This window comes from Strongylocentrotus purpuratus, unplaced genomic scaffold (assembly GCF_000002235.5).
Source record: "Strongylocentrotus purpuratus isolate Spur 01 unplaced genomic scaffold, Spur_5.0 spur5_scaffold_12, whole genome shotgun sequence".
Lineage (NCBI taxonomy): Eukaryota > Metazoa > Echinodermata > Echinoidea > Camarodonta > Strongylocentrotidae > Strongylocentrotus > Strongylocentrotus purpuratus.
Window position 1 is genome coordinate 23,930,289 of NW_022145597.1, and position 14,254 is coordinate 23,944,542.

The window sequence follows — 14,254 nt, forward strand, 5'->3', positions numbered from 1 at the left end:
TGGTCATAGAAGACAAGTTTGAGTAGTCTTGTACACTACATGCATACTATGCAGGTCTTTTTTAGTGCACTTTCACGGTAAGCCCTGCCAAGTTTTACAATTAGTGTGTGATACAGGAAATTAAGGTAATTCCCCTGATTTTTCATCACAGTTTCATACAACACAACACACTCAAACAACTATTTCACTATATTAAGGAGATACCACACTGCACTATGGATATTTTCATATCCACACAATGTTCAGACATGATAGATTAATTACAGGTCCTTATAAAACAGTATGCCAGGGCTAGCTAGACACTAGTAAAAGGGGCGTGGTCCACATGGGCTTCAAAATTAAAATTCTGAACCCGAAAGTTTTTGCAATTTACACTCCATGTAGATGCATGCATATATACCTTGGCCCAAAAAAATATATGATATATCCATCGTTCAAGCCCTGATATTACTGTAGGCTTCATGTGTTTATCATACAAAACAAAACGTTCTGCAGAACGTAAACAAAGTTTTGCTGATGTGAATGGGGTGAAAATCATGCTCTAGAGGACATCCTAGGAGGATGAGAGACCCAGCTGTTCTTTAATCAATCTCTAATGAAGCATCCATCCAAACATCCAGTACAGTTGCCTGGTTTACAGTCAACAAGAGTTATCACACTCTCGATTAAACCAAGAAGTTAAACTGTGTTCCACCATGGACCTCCATAGTCCGCTGGCCAGAGGGGGGCTATTGTGTGCACCCCCCCCCCCCCCCCCCCATTATCCTACTTCTAAGGTGCCATTTTGTTCATTGGGATCCATTTTATCAGCAAAGAAGAAGAAAAAAAAAAATCATTTTATAGACATTTGTTTTTTTGCCAAGGTTCCAAGGACCGATCCCCACCCCAATAGAGCACCACATTTCTGTCCATTATCTTCTCTTGGGGCAGGGGGTTTGTTAAAGGTAATACAAAGTTTTGGTATGAGGTCATGAATTTGGTTCAAATGGACATTATTGGAACCATATGCGATCCTACAATATTCAGTGATCGTTGTCGCGGTTAAAATCGAGCCTAAGGTTATGAAATTGTAAATAATACACTCTTTATGTTGTATAGCTCCCTCTCAAGGTCAATATATTAATAAAGCTATAAAACAACGTTTCTTGACCAAAATCGACCGATTAGCTAATCCTGTTTAGAAATTATATATCACAACTACATATTCTGAGATTTTCATGGTCGAAGCTGCCATTGTACGGCCGTAGGCGCTATTTGAAATTTATCAAAATTTAACCGGGAGCACCGGTAAATTGTTATATCCCATTTTTCTTGAAAGCAGAAGTGTTTTAGGGTCTACATTTTTTAGAGCTTATAATACATCCACAGGGGCATCCAAATATATAAAAATTGTAAAAAATTACTATCCACCCAATTTTCAAAAATTTACCAAAACTTTGTATTACCTTTAATGGGTATTTTTTATTTATATTCCCTCTTTTTTTTAAAGACTATTGTAACACACATCAGCAATAGTTCCACATGCTTGTTGATGTTATTTTCATCTTACCCCTTTTGTTCTAATTTTAATTTTCCTTTTATTCAATGAAGGATATAAATCAAATACGCCATGCACTGTTTTTGAGGCACGGGGCAAATTTTGGATTCTCTTTGGTGACAACTGACAAGCATGTTTGTTTTCTATTTTCTTTTTGGCTGCACCCCTCAGAAAATATTGCTATGCCAGTCACCACAGAGGGTTCATAATTTGAACCGGAGCCTCACAGTGCATGGTCAGTATATTCGATCAATATTAATTTGCACATGCCTGCTTTAGTGACCACCTGTCAACAGACTACAAAGACCACATTTTTTGTTTCCCTTGAAAATGGTTTTTTATAGAATCATGTATTAAAATAAAGGAACCTGTCTACAAAGACCACTTTTTGTGTTTCCCTTGGGCGGTCGCTATATGTTCGACTGTATAATGCAAATGTCGGTATCAGATATATTCACTACAAAGTACAATGGCTATTGAAAGGAAGTGTGTTTAGTAATACAGCGGCACTGTACCTTTTGACTGTAACTGACTACCTGTGTAATATTACACAAGGATTACATCCAACATGGAAATAAGGACAGGAAATTCCCTTCTGTTTCCAATTTCCATTTGGGAAAGGCTCCCGAGTTCAAAGGAATGTATGGCAGGCCACTGATAACAGAACTGTGTCATCTTTAATTGCTCATTATGCCCAAAGTGAACAATAAAAAGCAATGAAATGTGGCCTACATTTCAACAATACATTGCAGGTTTTGATGACAGCTGCTGTTTGCTTTGCAGTCCATTTCTAACACGAGTGAAATTCCATGTTTAACACTGGACTCTGTACTACATGTATGTACCTCGCAATAATCCTAACCCAAAATCTAACCTTCATGTTAAAAACAAATCACAACCCCACCCCTAACTAAGTTCTTTGACAAAATATATTTGGCGATGGGACACTCAGGTACCCAAAATGTAGGCTACATGTACTGTACATGCAGGTCCGCATATATAAAAATCATTGATTGTCTAAAAGTATGCCAATAATTTTACACCATGTATCGACATACACTGTGCTGTATTCCAATCTCTAAACATGTATGCACTTTTAATATGTTGCAAATGTTGAATGAAGAAAAAAAATAAGATTGCTTTTCTTTCCCTGAAAATAACAGAATCATAATGGAAAGGAGAAGATCTGATGGATAAATACAGACAGCAACACTTGCCCATCCTGAGATTGGCACAGTCCAGACACGGTAATTTATGGTGTATTTTAAGAGTCAACTAAAGAGCTAATTTATCAGATTTGCAGACAAAAAGCGACAGGAGGCCCGTCTTCACTATCTCGAGATTGCCAAATATCCAGCTATTTGAACTATCCCGATCGCAAACTATCCAGCTAATTTGCGTCTTCATTAGACCGAAGTAGCAAATTAGCTGGATAGTTGGTCGGGATAATATCCCAAGATATCTTGGGATAGTTTGTAAAATATCCTTTTTATTGGCAAAATATCCAGCTATTTGTCCCGTGCGTCTTCACTAGACCGAAGATTTGCAATACACGCTAACGCTGAGCAAAATATCTCGAGCTAATTTCTCAAGGTCGAGTTTCGAGTTTCGAGGTCGAATCTCGAGATAGTGAAGACGCGAATTGTTACTCGGGATTATTTCCCAAATAGCGGGCTATTTGGCAATCTCGAGATGATGAAGACGCGCCTAGGTACATGTATTTGCTTCCCTTTCTGTCCCAATTTATCTCAAGTCCTTGCTGATATCATGCAGATAGTCTTTATCACTACATGTAGACCACCTTTCCTGTATTTTCAAACATCCACTTTGAATTTTGAACTGCTGGCAGACTGATTTTAACTGGGTATAATGCCTTTAATAGTTTCCTCATAAATTAATATTTTCCCACATATGTAGATACCAATAAGATTAAAGGTACCGTAATAGAAAAATCAACAATCAATCAGCATTTATAAGTCAGGAGATTGTTTCTACTAAATTCTAAAAATAAACATCATACTTGACATGTACACATGTGTACAATTACAAGCCCATTGAAAATAATCAGAGTACATGTACATCTTCAGCATACCGGTATGTTATTTCTTTTTCTTTTTCATTTAGGGTCTGTTCAGATATGGCAAAGTAAACCGCCACATTTAAACAAAAAAAAATGTTTAAAAATTGCAACTTTGAGTATAAATGCAACAATGATCTGTGTTATGAAATTCAGAAATTTGAAGCATATTACGTTATCTTTTTTTTTTAAAGCCGCAGTTTTGCCGAGTCATATCTGAACAAGTCGTTATGGTGTTCTGAAATGTACAAATGTATAAATTAAAAATACAAGACATATAGTACATATAAATATACATGTACATGTATGTGTAATATTTTGGATGATATACACTGTAGAGTGTAGTCCATGTAAAAAAGTATACAAGTCAATGCAGCACAGAATTTGTTTTCCTTACACTATGAACTTTTCCTGATATCCAGCATTATGTCAATAACTTTAATGATAATGGGCTCATTACCTGGGCTATATTGATAGTATGGATCCTGGATGCTATCAAAATGTTTGCGCAGACTATGGCCGTGGATACTACAAAGTAGGCCCAAGTTATGATGAAGATTTATGAGATCTACAGATTTTAGTCTAAAGCCAAGTTTCTATCAACCTTAAAGGTGCTGTGTCCCTTTTGCAGCCAACATCAAATTCTGTAGAACTCTGTCGCCGAAAACGCATGCAATTTTACTTTGAGTTGCAGTTGAAGGCGCCGATTTAATAATAATAATAACAGTGAACAATGCTGTTTTAAAAACCAAAGATGGCAGAATAATCCATTTTCCTCCAAGTCCAAGCAGAAATCCAGACATTTGGTCCCAGTTTCTGAGTGGTGAGTTTGACAGTGCTTGAGTTGGGAAAAAATTTTACCGACGGCACCATGCCGCGGCCCCCGCTCACCCAGGCACGGGTAAGCGTCGGCCTGGACATTTAAAAAAAAAAAAAAAAAAAAAAAAAAAAAAAAAATCTTTTTTTTTTTTTTTTTTTTTGCGGCCGAATATTCGGGTACGTGAAATCGTACCCGAGTAGTTGTCAACCGTGCGGGTACTCGAGCAATCGACTACCCTGCACAGCCTTAATGTACATGTATCTGTGAAACTTAAACGTTAGCAACTTGTCCTAATATTCAAATTATGCAAGAATAACCTGTTTAATTTCTAGACTTCACGGTCAGACACTATTGAGTGACTGCATGACTGACTTCTTTTTTTCTTTGGTAATAACATAAAATGTAAAGGGTACATGAATAATTCACTTCTTGTAATGGCCAAAATTAAACTGATTGAATATTTGCGCAACACAAAACGTACGACCATTCAGTACAAAAGGGTCTGAAAATCACAATATACAATTGTATACATGCAGATGCAATGTAAGTATGGCAATGTACAGAATATGCATGTATTTGATCTGGGAACTACTGTACATGTTCAAGGCCACATGCAAAGGACGTGTACCAGTATAAATACTACCGTATGTTGATATCTACAGTAAACGATAGGAAATGGACTGCAAATTCAAAACCTTGTACTTGGCAAACACATTACAGAAGTACAGAAGGCAAGTACAATATCATTTCCCTGGTCATTTTCATCTGTTACATTAACGTTTGTAAATCAACACAAGATATATAAGATACAAGTTATTAAGGCTGTGCACAACCGTGTAATGAAGTACCGGAGTACACTCCCAGGCTTACAAGCGAATACTTGAATATTTGGACGCCATGTTTTTTTTAATTTTTTTTTAATTTTTAAAAAATGTTATTGTTTTTGTTTTTTTTGCCACCACCATACCACGGGAGCAGTATCCCAGGTCCGTCTCTGAAAACTCACGCAAATTTACTTTGAGTTGCAGTTGAAGGTGCCGATTTAATAATAATAATAACAGTAAACAATGCTGTTTTAAAAACCAAAGATGGCAGAAAAATCCATTTTCCTCCGAGTCCAAACAGAAATCCGGACATTTGGTCCCAGTTTCTGAGTGGTGAGTTTGACATTGATTAAGCTGGGAAACATTTTTACCGACAGTACCATGCCAGCGGCTGGCGCTCTCCCTGGCACGGGAAAACATCGGCCTGGACAGTGCCAGGTGACCGGGATTTTTTTTTTTTTTTTTTTTGCGGCCGAATATTCGAGTAAGAGAAATCGTACTCGAGCAGTTGTCAACAGTGCGAGTACTCGAGTATTCGACTACCCATCGCAGCCCTACAAGTTATGATGTATAGGTTAATTAACATCAATCAATTCCTTCTGGTTGTTAATCTAAACAATGCATTTCTAAGGGCTACTTTTAACTGGCTCTAAATCATGTTCATTAATTACGAACCATTGTCAGAAATGGTTATTACAGAAAATTGTCTTCATTTACACCATGACCCACTGGTACATTAACAGTGTACATGTACAGTGTACGTGTCTTTCCCATGGCCTGACAAAGGCCAATCGGGTATAATACAACTACGGATGACGCGACCGCAGTATTCATGTGCGTGCAAAAAACGCAAAACCGAGGCGTGAGAAGAACTTGGGTCTGTTTTGCGAAAGCTAGATATAAAGCTAACCGTTAATCAGGTGCATTTGTTTACGTGCAGTTGTCAAAAAGTAATCGTAGATGGTGTGCAAGGCAAATCACTGTCTGCCCGATCTTTCTTTTTAAAGAATTAAATCAAATGTACAAGTACAAGATATGCTTACTTTTATTACTAGAGAACACTGCACAAATGGTGTTCCATCTTTTAAATCTAATGTCTCTGAGAACTTAAAGCTAAAGACCAGTTATGGTCATGCGATTGCATTGTGAAAGAAACGTTGTGAAATTGATCAGAAAAGGTTGATCATCTAGCATATATGTACTGCAAGGTTCTGGAATCATCAAAATGATAAGAAATTTGGCCAAGTCTTCATAAAGTTAGAAGCACTGTACACAGAAAGATGTATACGGGACTACACAGACGTGCGCGACACGTGCATTTCATATCTCTCAATAGGCAAGAGATACACTTATTTACCAAATATATCAATTAGTAGGCAGTTTCCCGTCAACATTTTTATCATCATGTAATATTCAAAACATATTCTTTCACATGATTGGTAATAAGAGCTTCCATTTCATTTTTTTGAAATTGGGGCGTTTCCAATACTGGTCTTTACCTTTAACCTAAAATTTGCATTAAAATTTCATGGCGGTGTCAGTGAGTGAAACTTAAAGGGCCTAACTTGTACAATCTTCATTGTACACTTGTACTTTTAAATCTGCAAGGTTATCTACAGGTACTTAAGGTTACTTGAGGAAAGAAGATGACAACGGAAACCAAATCTGTGTTGATACTCGATACCAATGACAATACGGAAAGAAAGGCGTTGCCTCTTTCAATTCAATCTCTTCCTGTACTTTGTTTGGACGAGCGCCATAAAAGGAAACGATTACATCATTTAAGAACTTTTATAGTATGTTTAATTACACATGTTTGTGTGCAGTGTAGTACTATTTCAGAGTGCTATAAGCCTCTATTTATTTACGTTGGCCTACAAACTCACATATTGAGGGTTGTAGTTTATTTAATATCACTGCCAAAGCAAAATGCTTTGTTTGTCTTCACGCATCATGCTTTTTACGATGAAAATTCATGGTCCCATACTATCTCTTAGCCATATATGCAGATCTGTCTGACCTCCATGTTGTTACATGTATGCCCTGGAAACAACTGACGACAAAACAATATTTTCTTTTGTAATTTCTGAAGGGCTTTACAATACCTTTATACACAGGAGGAAACAAATTTAAGTGTCTGTATCATCATGTTAAAGTACAGTACACCCCCTCGCCTGTTTAAATAAATTCTAATTACAGCAGTTTGGGCCCTGTCTTAAAAAGAGCCGCGATTGACCCTGATTGATCGCAGGTCCTATGATCAGTCACAAATTTGCATCTAATCTCATCTCATGAGCTGCTGTCCTGTTGTGCCATCTACGGGAGTGTTCTTATGGAGGATGATCTCGTCCAAAACGTTCTTATTTCTCAAGTGGGAATGGTGTCCAGGCTAATGAAACCACTTTGGCAGATTGTGATACATAAAAAACATGTACGGCATATTGCTTAATTCCTGAAATGCGGCAAACCACACAATGTGGTCAATTGTCCCGAATAGGTTTAGATGTAAAAGGAAGTCTATTCAAGATGATTTATTAGTTATCTGCAATTTTCTTAGTCCTGGTTTAGATGCATAGATCTGTTTCTATGAGAAGTACACTTACTTTAAAAAATTTCTAATACATATACAGTACGGTATACATGTACGATAACGGTGTGCCCTACACATTGCGTAGCTCTATGAAATAATTTATCTTTCCCTTGAGTTTCTTTCCCTCTAATACTCCCACAACCGCACAGCTTTAATTGCCATTGTTTGTTTTATTATGCATCATCTCTTCAGATTTAACCTTGTAATAACTAATATTTATAAAAGAAACAGAGAAAAATTATATAATCTGCATAGAACTGTTAAGTTTTTATTATTATTCTTTTCTTAGTAGCATGGAATTTAATGCTGTGCACAACAGTGTAATGAGGTACCCGAGTACACTCCCAGGCTCACAGGCGAATACCCGAATATTCGGACGCCATGTTTTTTATAATTTTTTATAATTTTTTTGAATTTTTTTGATTTTTTTTTAATTTTGTTGATTTTTTTTTAATTTTTGGATTTTTGGATTTTTTCCCTTTTTTTTCCTTTTTTGCCACTACCATAGTTTCTCAGGACCCTCGCTGAAAACGCATGCAACTTTACTTTGAGTTGCAGTTGAAGGCGCCGATTTAATAAGAATAATAACAGTAAACGATGCTGCTTTAAAAACCAAAGATGGCAGAATAATCCATTTTCCTCCAAGTCCAAACAGAAATCTGGACATTTGGTCCCAGTTTCTGAAAGGTGAGTTTGACAGTGCTTGAGTTGGGAAACATTTTTACCGACGGTACCATGCCAGCGGACGCCGCTCTCCCTGGCACGGGTAAGCGTGGGCCTGGACATTTTTTTTTTTTTTTTTTTTTTTTTTTTTTAATTTTTTTTTTTTTTTTTAATTTTTTTTTTTTTGCGGCCGAATATTCGGGTACAAGAAATCGTACCCGAGTAGTTGTCAACCGTGCGGGTACTCGAGCATTCGACTACCCGTCGCAGCCTTAATGGAATTAGCTAGTGTACATCAAAACAGATACCGTACTGTACAGCATTCCACAAAACCATCATTTATAAGTAAAAGTTTATAAACATTCAACATCCCGTTGAAACGCATGTACAGTATTGTAATTTACAATTTTTACACATATTCCAATGGGATGTCAGTGCACTTGTATGTACTAACAGTAAATATGCTGGTTTCATGAAACGATGCCATTTACATTATCTAGATCAGGCCTTCTCAACTGGCGGCGCGCGCGCCACTCGTGGCGCTTGCGGTTAGTCAGAGTGGCGCGCGGCTGTTCCAAAAAAATAATAAAAAAATAAATAAAAATTTAAAAATAAAATTTAAGAAAGAAAAAAAATCAAAAAATTATATTTTAAAATAAAAAAAACTCAGCAAAATCAAAAAGTCGCAGTCTAAGTTGAGCCCAAAATGTAAGCAAGCCATTTTGTTTGTTTGATTTTCACTTCATTTTGATATTTTCCGTGTTTATTGCACCAAAATAACTACATGTAAATTAACTTCCAGTGTAGATTTTAGCCAGGAATTGTACTAATTATTTCACATCAATATGAAATTATGATTGATGTGTTATGGAACAAAAAGGTGTTAAAATGCCACATCTGGGCCTTAAAAAAGTCCTAAAACCCACTAGCTTCCGGGGGCGTCGCCCCTGGACCCCACCCGGTATCGGCTCGGTCGCTACGCTCCCTCGCAACACAGTCACCAAACATACAGGTTGGCACTTCAACCTCAATAAATTTTTATTTTGGCGCTTCTAATAAACTAGTTGAGAAGGCCTGATCTAGATGCAAACATCATTGTGGAATGTGCACACCTGTAAAATGGCAATCGGCTGAAATAAATGCACTGGTGGAATGCAGCATTCCAAATGTTTCCACAAATAGGGGATAGTGGGCACTGTTAATTCCAGAATTATTTACGAATCTGATGACCAGGGTAATGATTCATGGTAAAGAGCTCTGATCGGTGAATTTTCTGGGCAAATGCAATAAAACCAGTAAAATTACTCATTGTTATCATCATTATCCAAAATTATATCATAAAAGCATTGTTGGTTTGTTTGTTTGTTTAGTTTGTTGTTACTTTTTTTCTTCCTCTTTTTCTGTTCTGTTTTTTGTTTGCCTGTTTATTTTCGTGGGAGGGGGGGGGGGGGCTGCTCCTACAGTATAAAATAGAGTTTAGGAAATGTACAAATTACACATGTACATGTACACCATGTGCACTACTGTAGGCCTTTCATGAATGTTCAATTGGAAAGATGAGATGCACGCTAGCCAGTATATATATATATTTCCACTGAAATCTGAATGACAAACATGTTCAATTAAGTCGTAAGAATGTGAATGAATGAAGGAGACGGGTTTGTAGGCCCTTCATAAATGTTCGATAGGAAAGATGAGATGCACGCTAGCCAGTATATACATTTCCACTGAAATCTGAATGATAAACATGTTCAATTAAGTCGTAAGAATGCCAATGAAGGAGACGGGTTTGGAGCGGCGCTGAAGGGCAAGACGATGAATCACCCCCTTGGAAGACAACCTCCAGCTTTAATTAATCTCCTTAATCCCTCTCTTAATCCTCCAAATGATGAGGGATCTGTGTTCTATGATATGGAGAGGGGAAGGCCACTTTCAGTCTCACTGAAAGCATGTTAGACCATGGACCATCCATTGGCCTTCCACGCAGGGAAGGTCCCTTGGCTGGAACAGGTTGTTTACAATTTGACAACACAGCCAATATTTGATAATAAACAAAAGGGTGCCTACTGCATGCTTCTGGTTTTATAACTCGGCAAAATTTCCACATCATTGAACTCACAGTGTACATGTACATGTATTCACTGTACATGTATACTTGTCCAGATTCTGTCCGTTTTTTATATATTTTTTGTTCTTCAACTATCTACTGTATGTCGTCCTCCCTTGGACCAAAGAATTTCAAATCAACAGGTATTTTAAAAAGCCCAATGTGTTTCAACTTTAAAACCATGTCCTGTGCAAGTCTGTCACAAGCACAGTCACAAGCAACCATGTACTATGATTGCATGTAAAAGCATAATTTATCCTCGTTTTTTCTCGGACGCTCATTTTTTACTTCTCCAGAGCTCTTCTTTAATCTTTTGAGGACCAGGCCTGCATCACTTTTGACTTTTGGCTACAAAAGCCTTCCACATACATACTGTACATGATCATCTTCAAAGGAATCACAGCAACAACCTTCGATAGTCCTGCACAGACCTCCTCAAATAGTACATCACACTCAACAAGCGATAGTCATCGCCGGCAGCTGGTAATCAATTAAACGTTGTCGCACACCTCAGGAAAAGATCCAAGAATTCCCATTTCCTTCGGCCTATTACCCACCTACAAATGCCAACGAATGAGCTAATGGTCTAATACAGACGTCAGTGGCAATTAGGATTATATTAACACGGCTGTCATCACCACAGAGTTATGTGTTGCTTGTTGAAGATAATCCATTTAAATGGTGTTCACTGTTCAAGTTTAGAAACAAAAATAGAATTTCAGGTGTTAACTCTTAAACGTTGAAGTTGTTTACTTTAGACCTTGTTTAGACAACTACATCAAAAATGAGCCAATGGCCGACTTGTTCACATTTTGTAAGCAAATCAAAAAGAAGGAAAAAAATAGAATACCATATATTACTGGTATGGCAAATGGTAAAATTATTAAAAAAAACAAGATGATATTCAGGGTAAAAACTGCAGTTTAAATAAGAACATCAAAAATAGAAAAAAAATTATGAATCATAATTCAATGGAGAATTCAAGTAATTGCATTTGTGATCGATAAACATGACCATCGTTCCCAGTTCCCACCATCCTATTCATCCTCTTCTTTCCTTTCTCTTCCCTTCTCTCTTTCTCTCGCTCTCTCTCTCTCTCTCTCTCTCTTTTAACCTGTGAGCTGATGGCAGACAAATTGGAAATTTGATTATACATGTATAGTTCAGAGTTCAAAGTATTTAGAATAAGTTCAAAAGAAAAATATAATTCCAATTATTAAAGGGTATATATTGAAATGGATTACAAAATAAATCAAACTGATTACATACATGATCAATCAATCCATCAATCATTCAATCAATTGTTTTTAAAAGCCTTGTGTGACAGAGCCCTGGTGTTAAAACAGTCATATAATTTGTGCCCATTATGCCTCTTCTGCTTTGAATCAATTAATCTTTGCATTCTATTGTTATTTGCATTGGTTACATTGTACATGAAGTTGAGCTGAATAGAATGAAAATGGCAACTGTCCAGATCTTGCTACTTTTTCTTCAAGTCTAGAACTATATGAAGAATACTCTTAATTTTATTCTTAATTAACAAATTACGTTATTCACCTAATTTGAATCCGTTTGTTCACACTGAACAATGTGTTCCAATGTGCTTGTTGACTTTGTTCAGAGAAAACAGTTCAATAAAAGGATAATGCCTCCTAAACAGTTGAAAAGAGGCACTGTGGTGATGACATGGTTCATTCACAATTGTTAGTGAACTGAAAAGAAATCTCCATTGTCTTGTCAGAAGTACAATGTACAACTTCACAAAGACAAGAGCAACTTTACTTGTGCCCATGCACAGCTGTTCGAATGAGAATCATTTAGGGTTGCTTGTAAAACCTCCCAAAATTTAACTTTGCTTTTCCATGATATTGTAATTTTACTCCCGACTGTAATATACAAGTGACTTGTTTGTGAACTTAGCTGTGACTTGCAAACCCATAAAGTTGTCTAATTGCTACTGGTCTCTAATTTACCAGTGCGTCTGAGCATTTAAGGTTTCTACGAACACTGTGCTTGCTTAAATATATGGGTGAGAAGGTATCAAGGAGGACCAAGCAAAATATCCTGATATACATGTGGCAATGGCACGTCCAAGGGGGCACCGAGGGAAACTGTCACACAACATGATCCCCCCCCCCCCCAGTCCAGTAAAGGACACAAATAAGCATGGGCTATTTGCTTTCGGAGGGGCGGGGGCATTTCAGATATAATGCTTTAGCAGGAGCAGAAATATCAAGAACCTTAGGAGTAGTTGGATCTTTATTTTTTGCATGTCATAGAATTTGTACCTCCCCCAGCAGACACAATCATTTATCTGACACTGAATAGGTACCCTGATTTAAGGGCCTCGAACAAACAAATACAGGTAACAACTTTCTTTACTGTGCAGATATCCAGCAATACCAATTATTTTTTTTTAATTAAGCTTTCCTGGATATGCCTGCATATTTAGCGTATTTTTCCATGATTCTCCATCTGAGAAAATAATGCATGTCTTATAAAAAGGTTAATGACAAGCTTTTTTTACTTTTGAATTTATAAAGTCGGTACATGTACCTGATATGATAGCTGATATCAACTTCAGGAAGTGAATTAAAAAGCGTGACACTTTCCCCATGAAAAAAAATGTACCGGCAGGTAATTTGTAAATAATAAACATGTCAGCTTTAATTAAAGGATTACTAGATTTATTCATTTTCACATGAGCGTGAAGTCAATTACATTGATCTACAATACAGTGAAAAGGTACTGCAGGTGTAATGAACGTGCTATATTGGAGGTAATTGTTGCATGTTGTTTTGTAGTTTAGTTTTAGTACCACTCATTTACATACATTGTAAGTAGATGTATGCACATCATTCACTTGTACAACACAACTGGTGTTGATTTACATCCGGTATCAGGAACACATGAGACAGAAACGAAAATCCTTTTGATGTGAAGCCATACAACATGCACACACACACCGATTGCCTACCAATTTCATACACACCACCTCCACCAATAACACCACCACCACTTTACCACACACACATTTACGACACCCCGCCTACTACAGTATACGGTCCATGCACCATGGCAAAATCTCTGTGCTCCATGATCTACTTACGCCCAAAACTCGGCTTTCACGGACAGCGATGGACACTTTCTCTCGAACAGCCTTCGAATCCTCCACACGCTGCCTCAGCATCCGAGCATGAGGTCGTTCCTTGTCCCCCATTTTGCTCGATATTCCTCTAAATAACACTTCCAATGTTTGAATTCTGGCACAGTTTTCCACACTTGATGATTCAACCTGAAATAATTCCCAAGGCAGAGATCGCCATATTCTTAGCAGACCTCAAAATCGGAAATTGTTTACCATTGATGGGAGATTTGGACGCGTTTATTTATTAAGGGGTTAAATTGCAATACTAGCTGCATTCAACAATGAATTATATCAAATAAGAGGCAGTAAATGGCAGATATGCTGCTAAATATCTCTCTTTATTTATATCAGAAATTAATAATTACTTATTCTTAATTTCTTATATCTAATATAATTTTATATTTTATCCTCCTGAAATTTTTAAAACCTTCAGATAAAATAGAATCATCCTAAAGTCACATGTGGTCACGGGTTATTGAGTACGTACC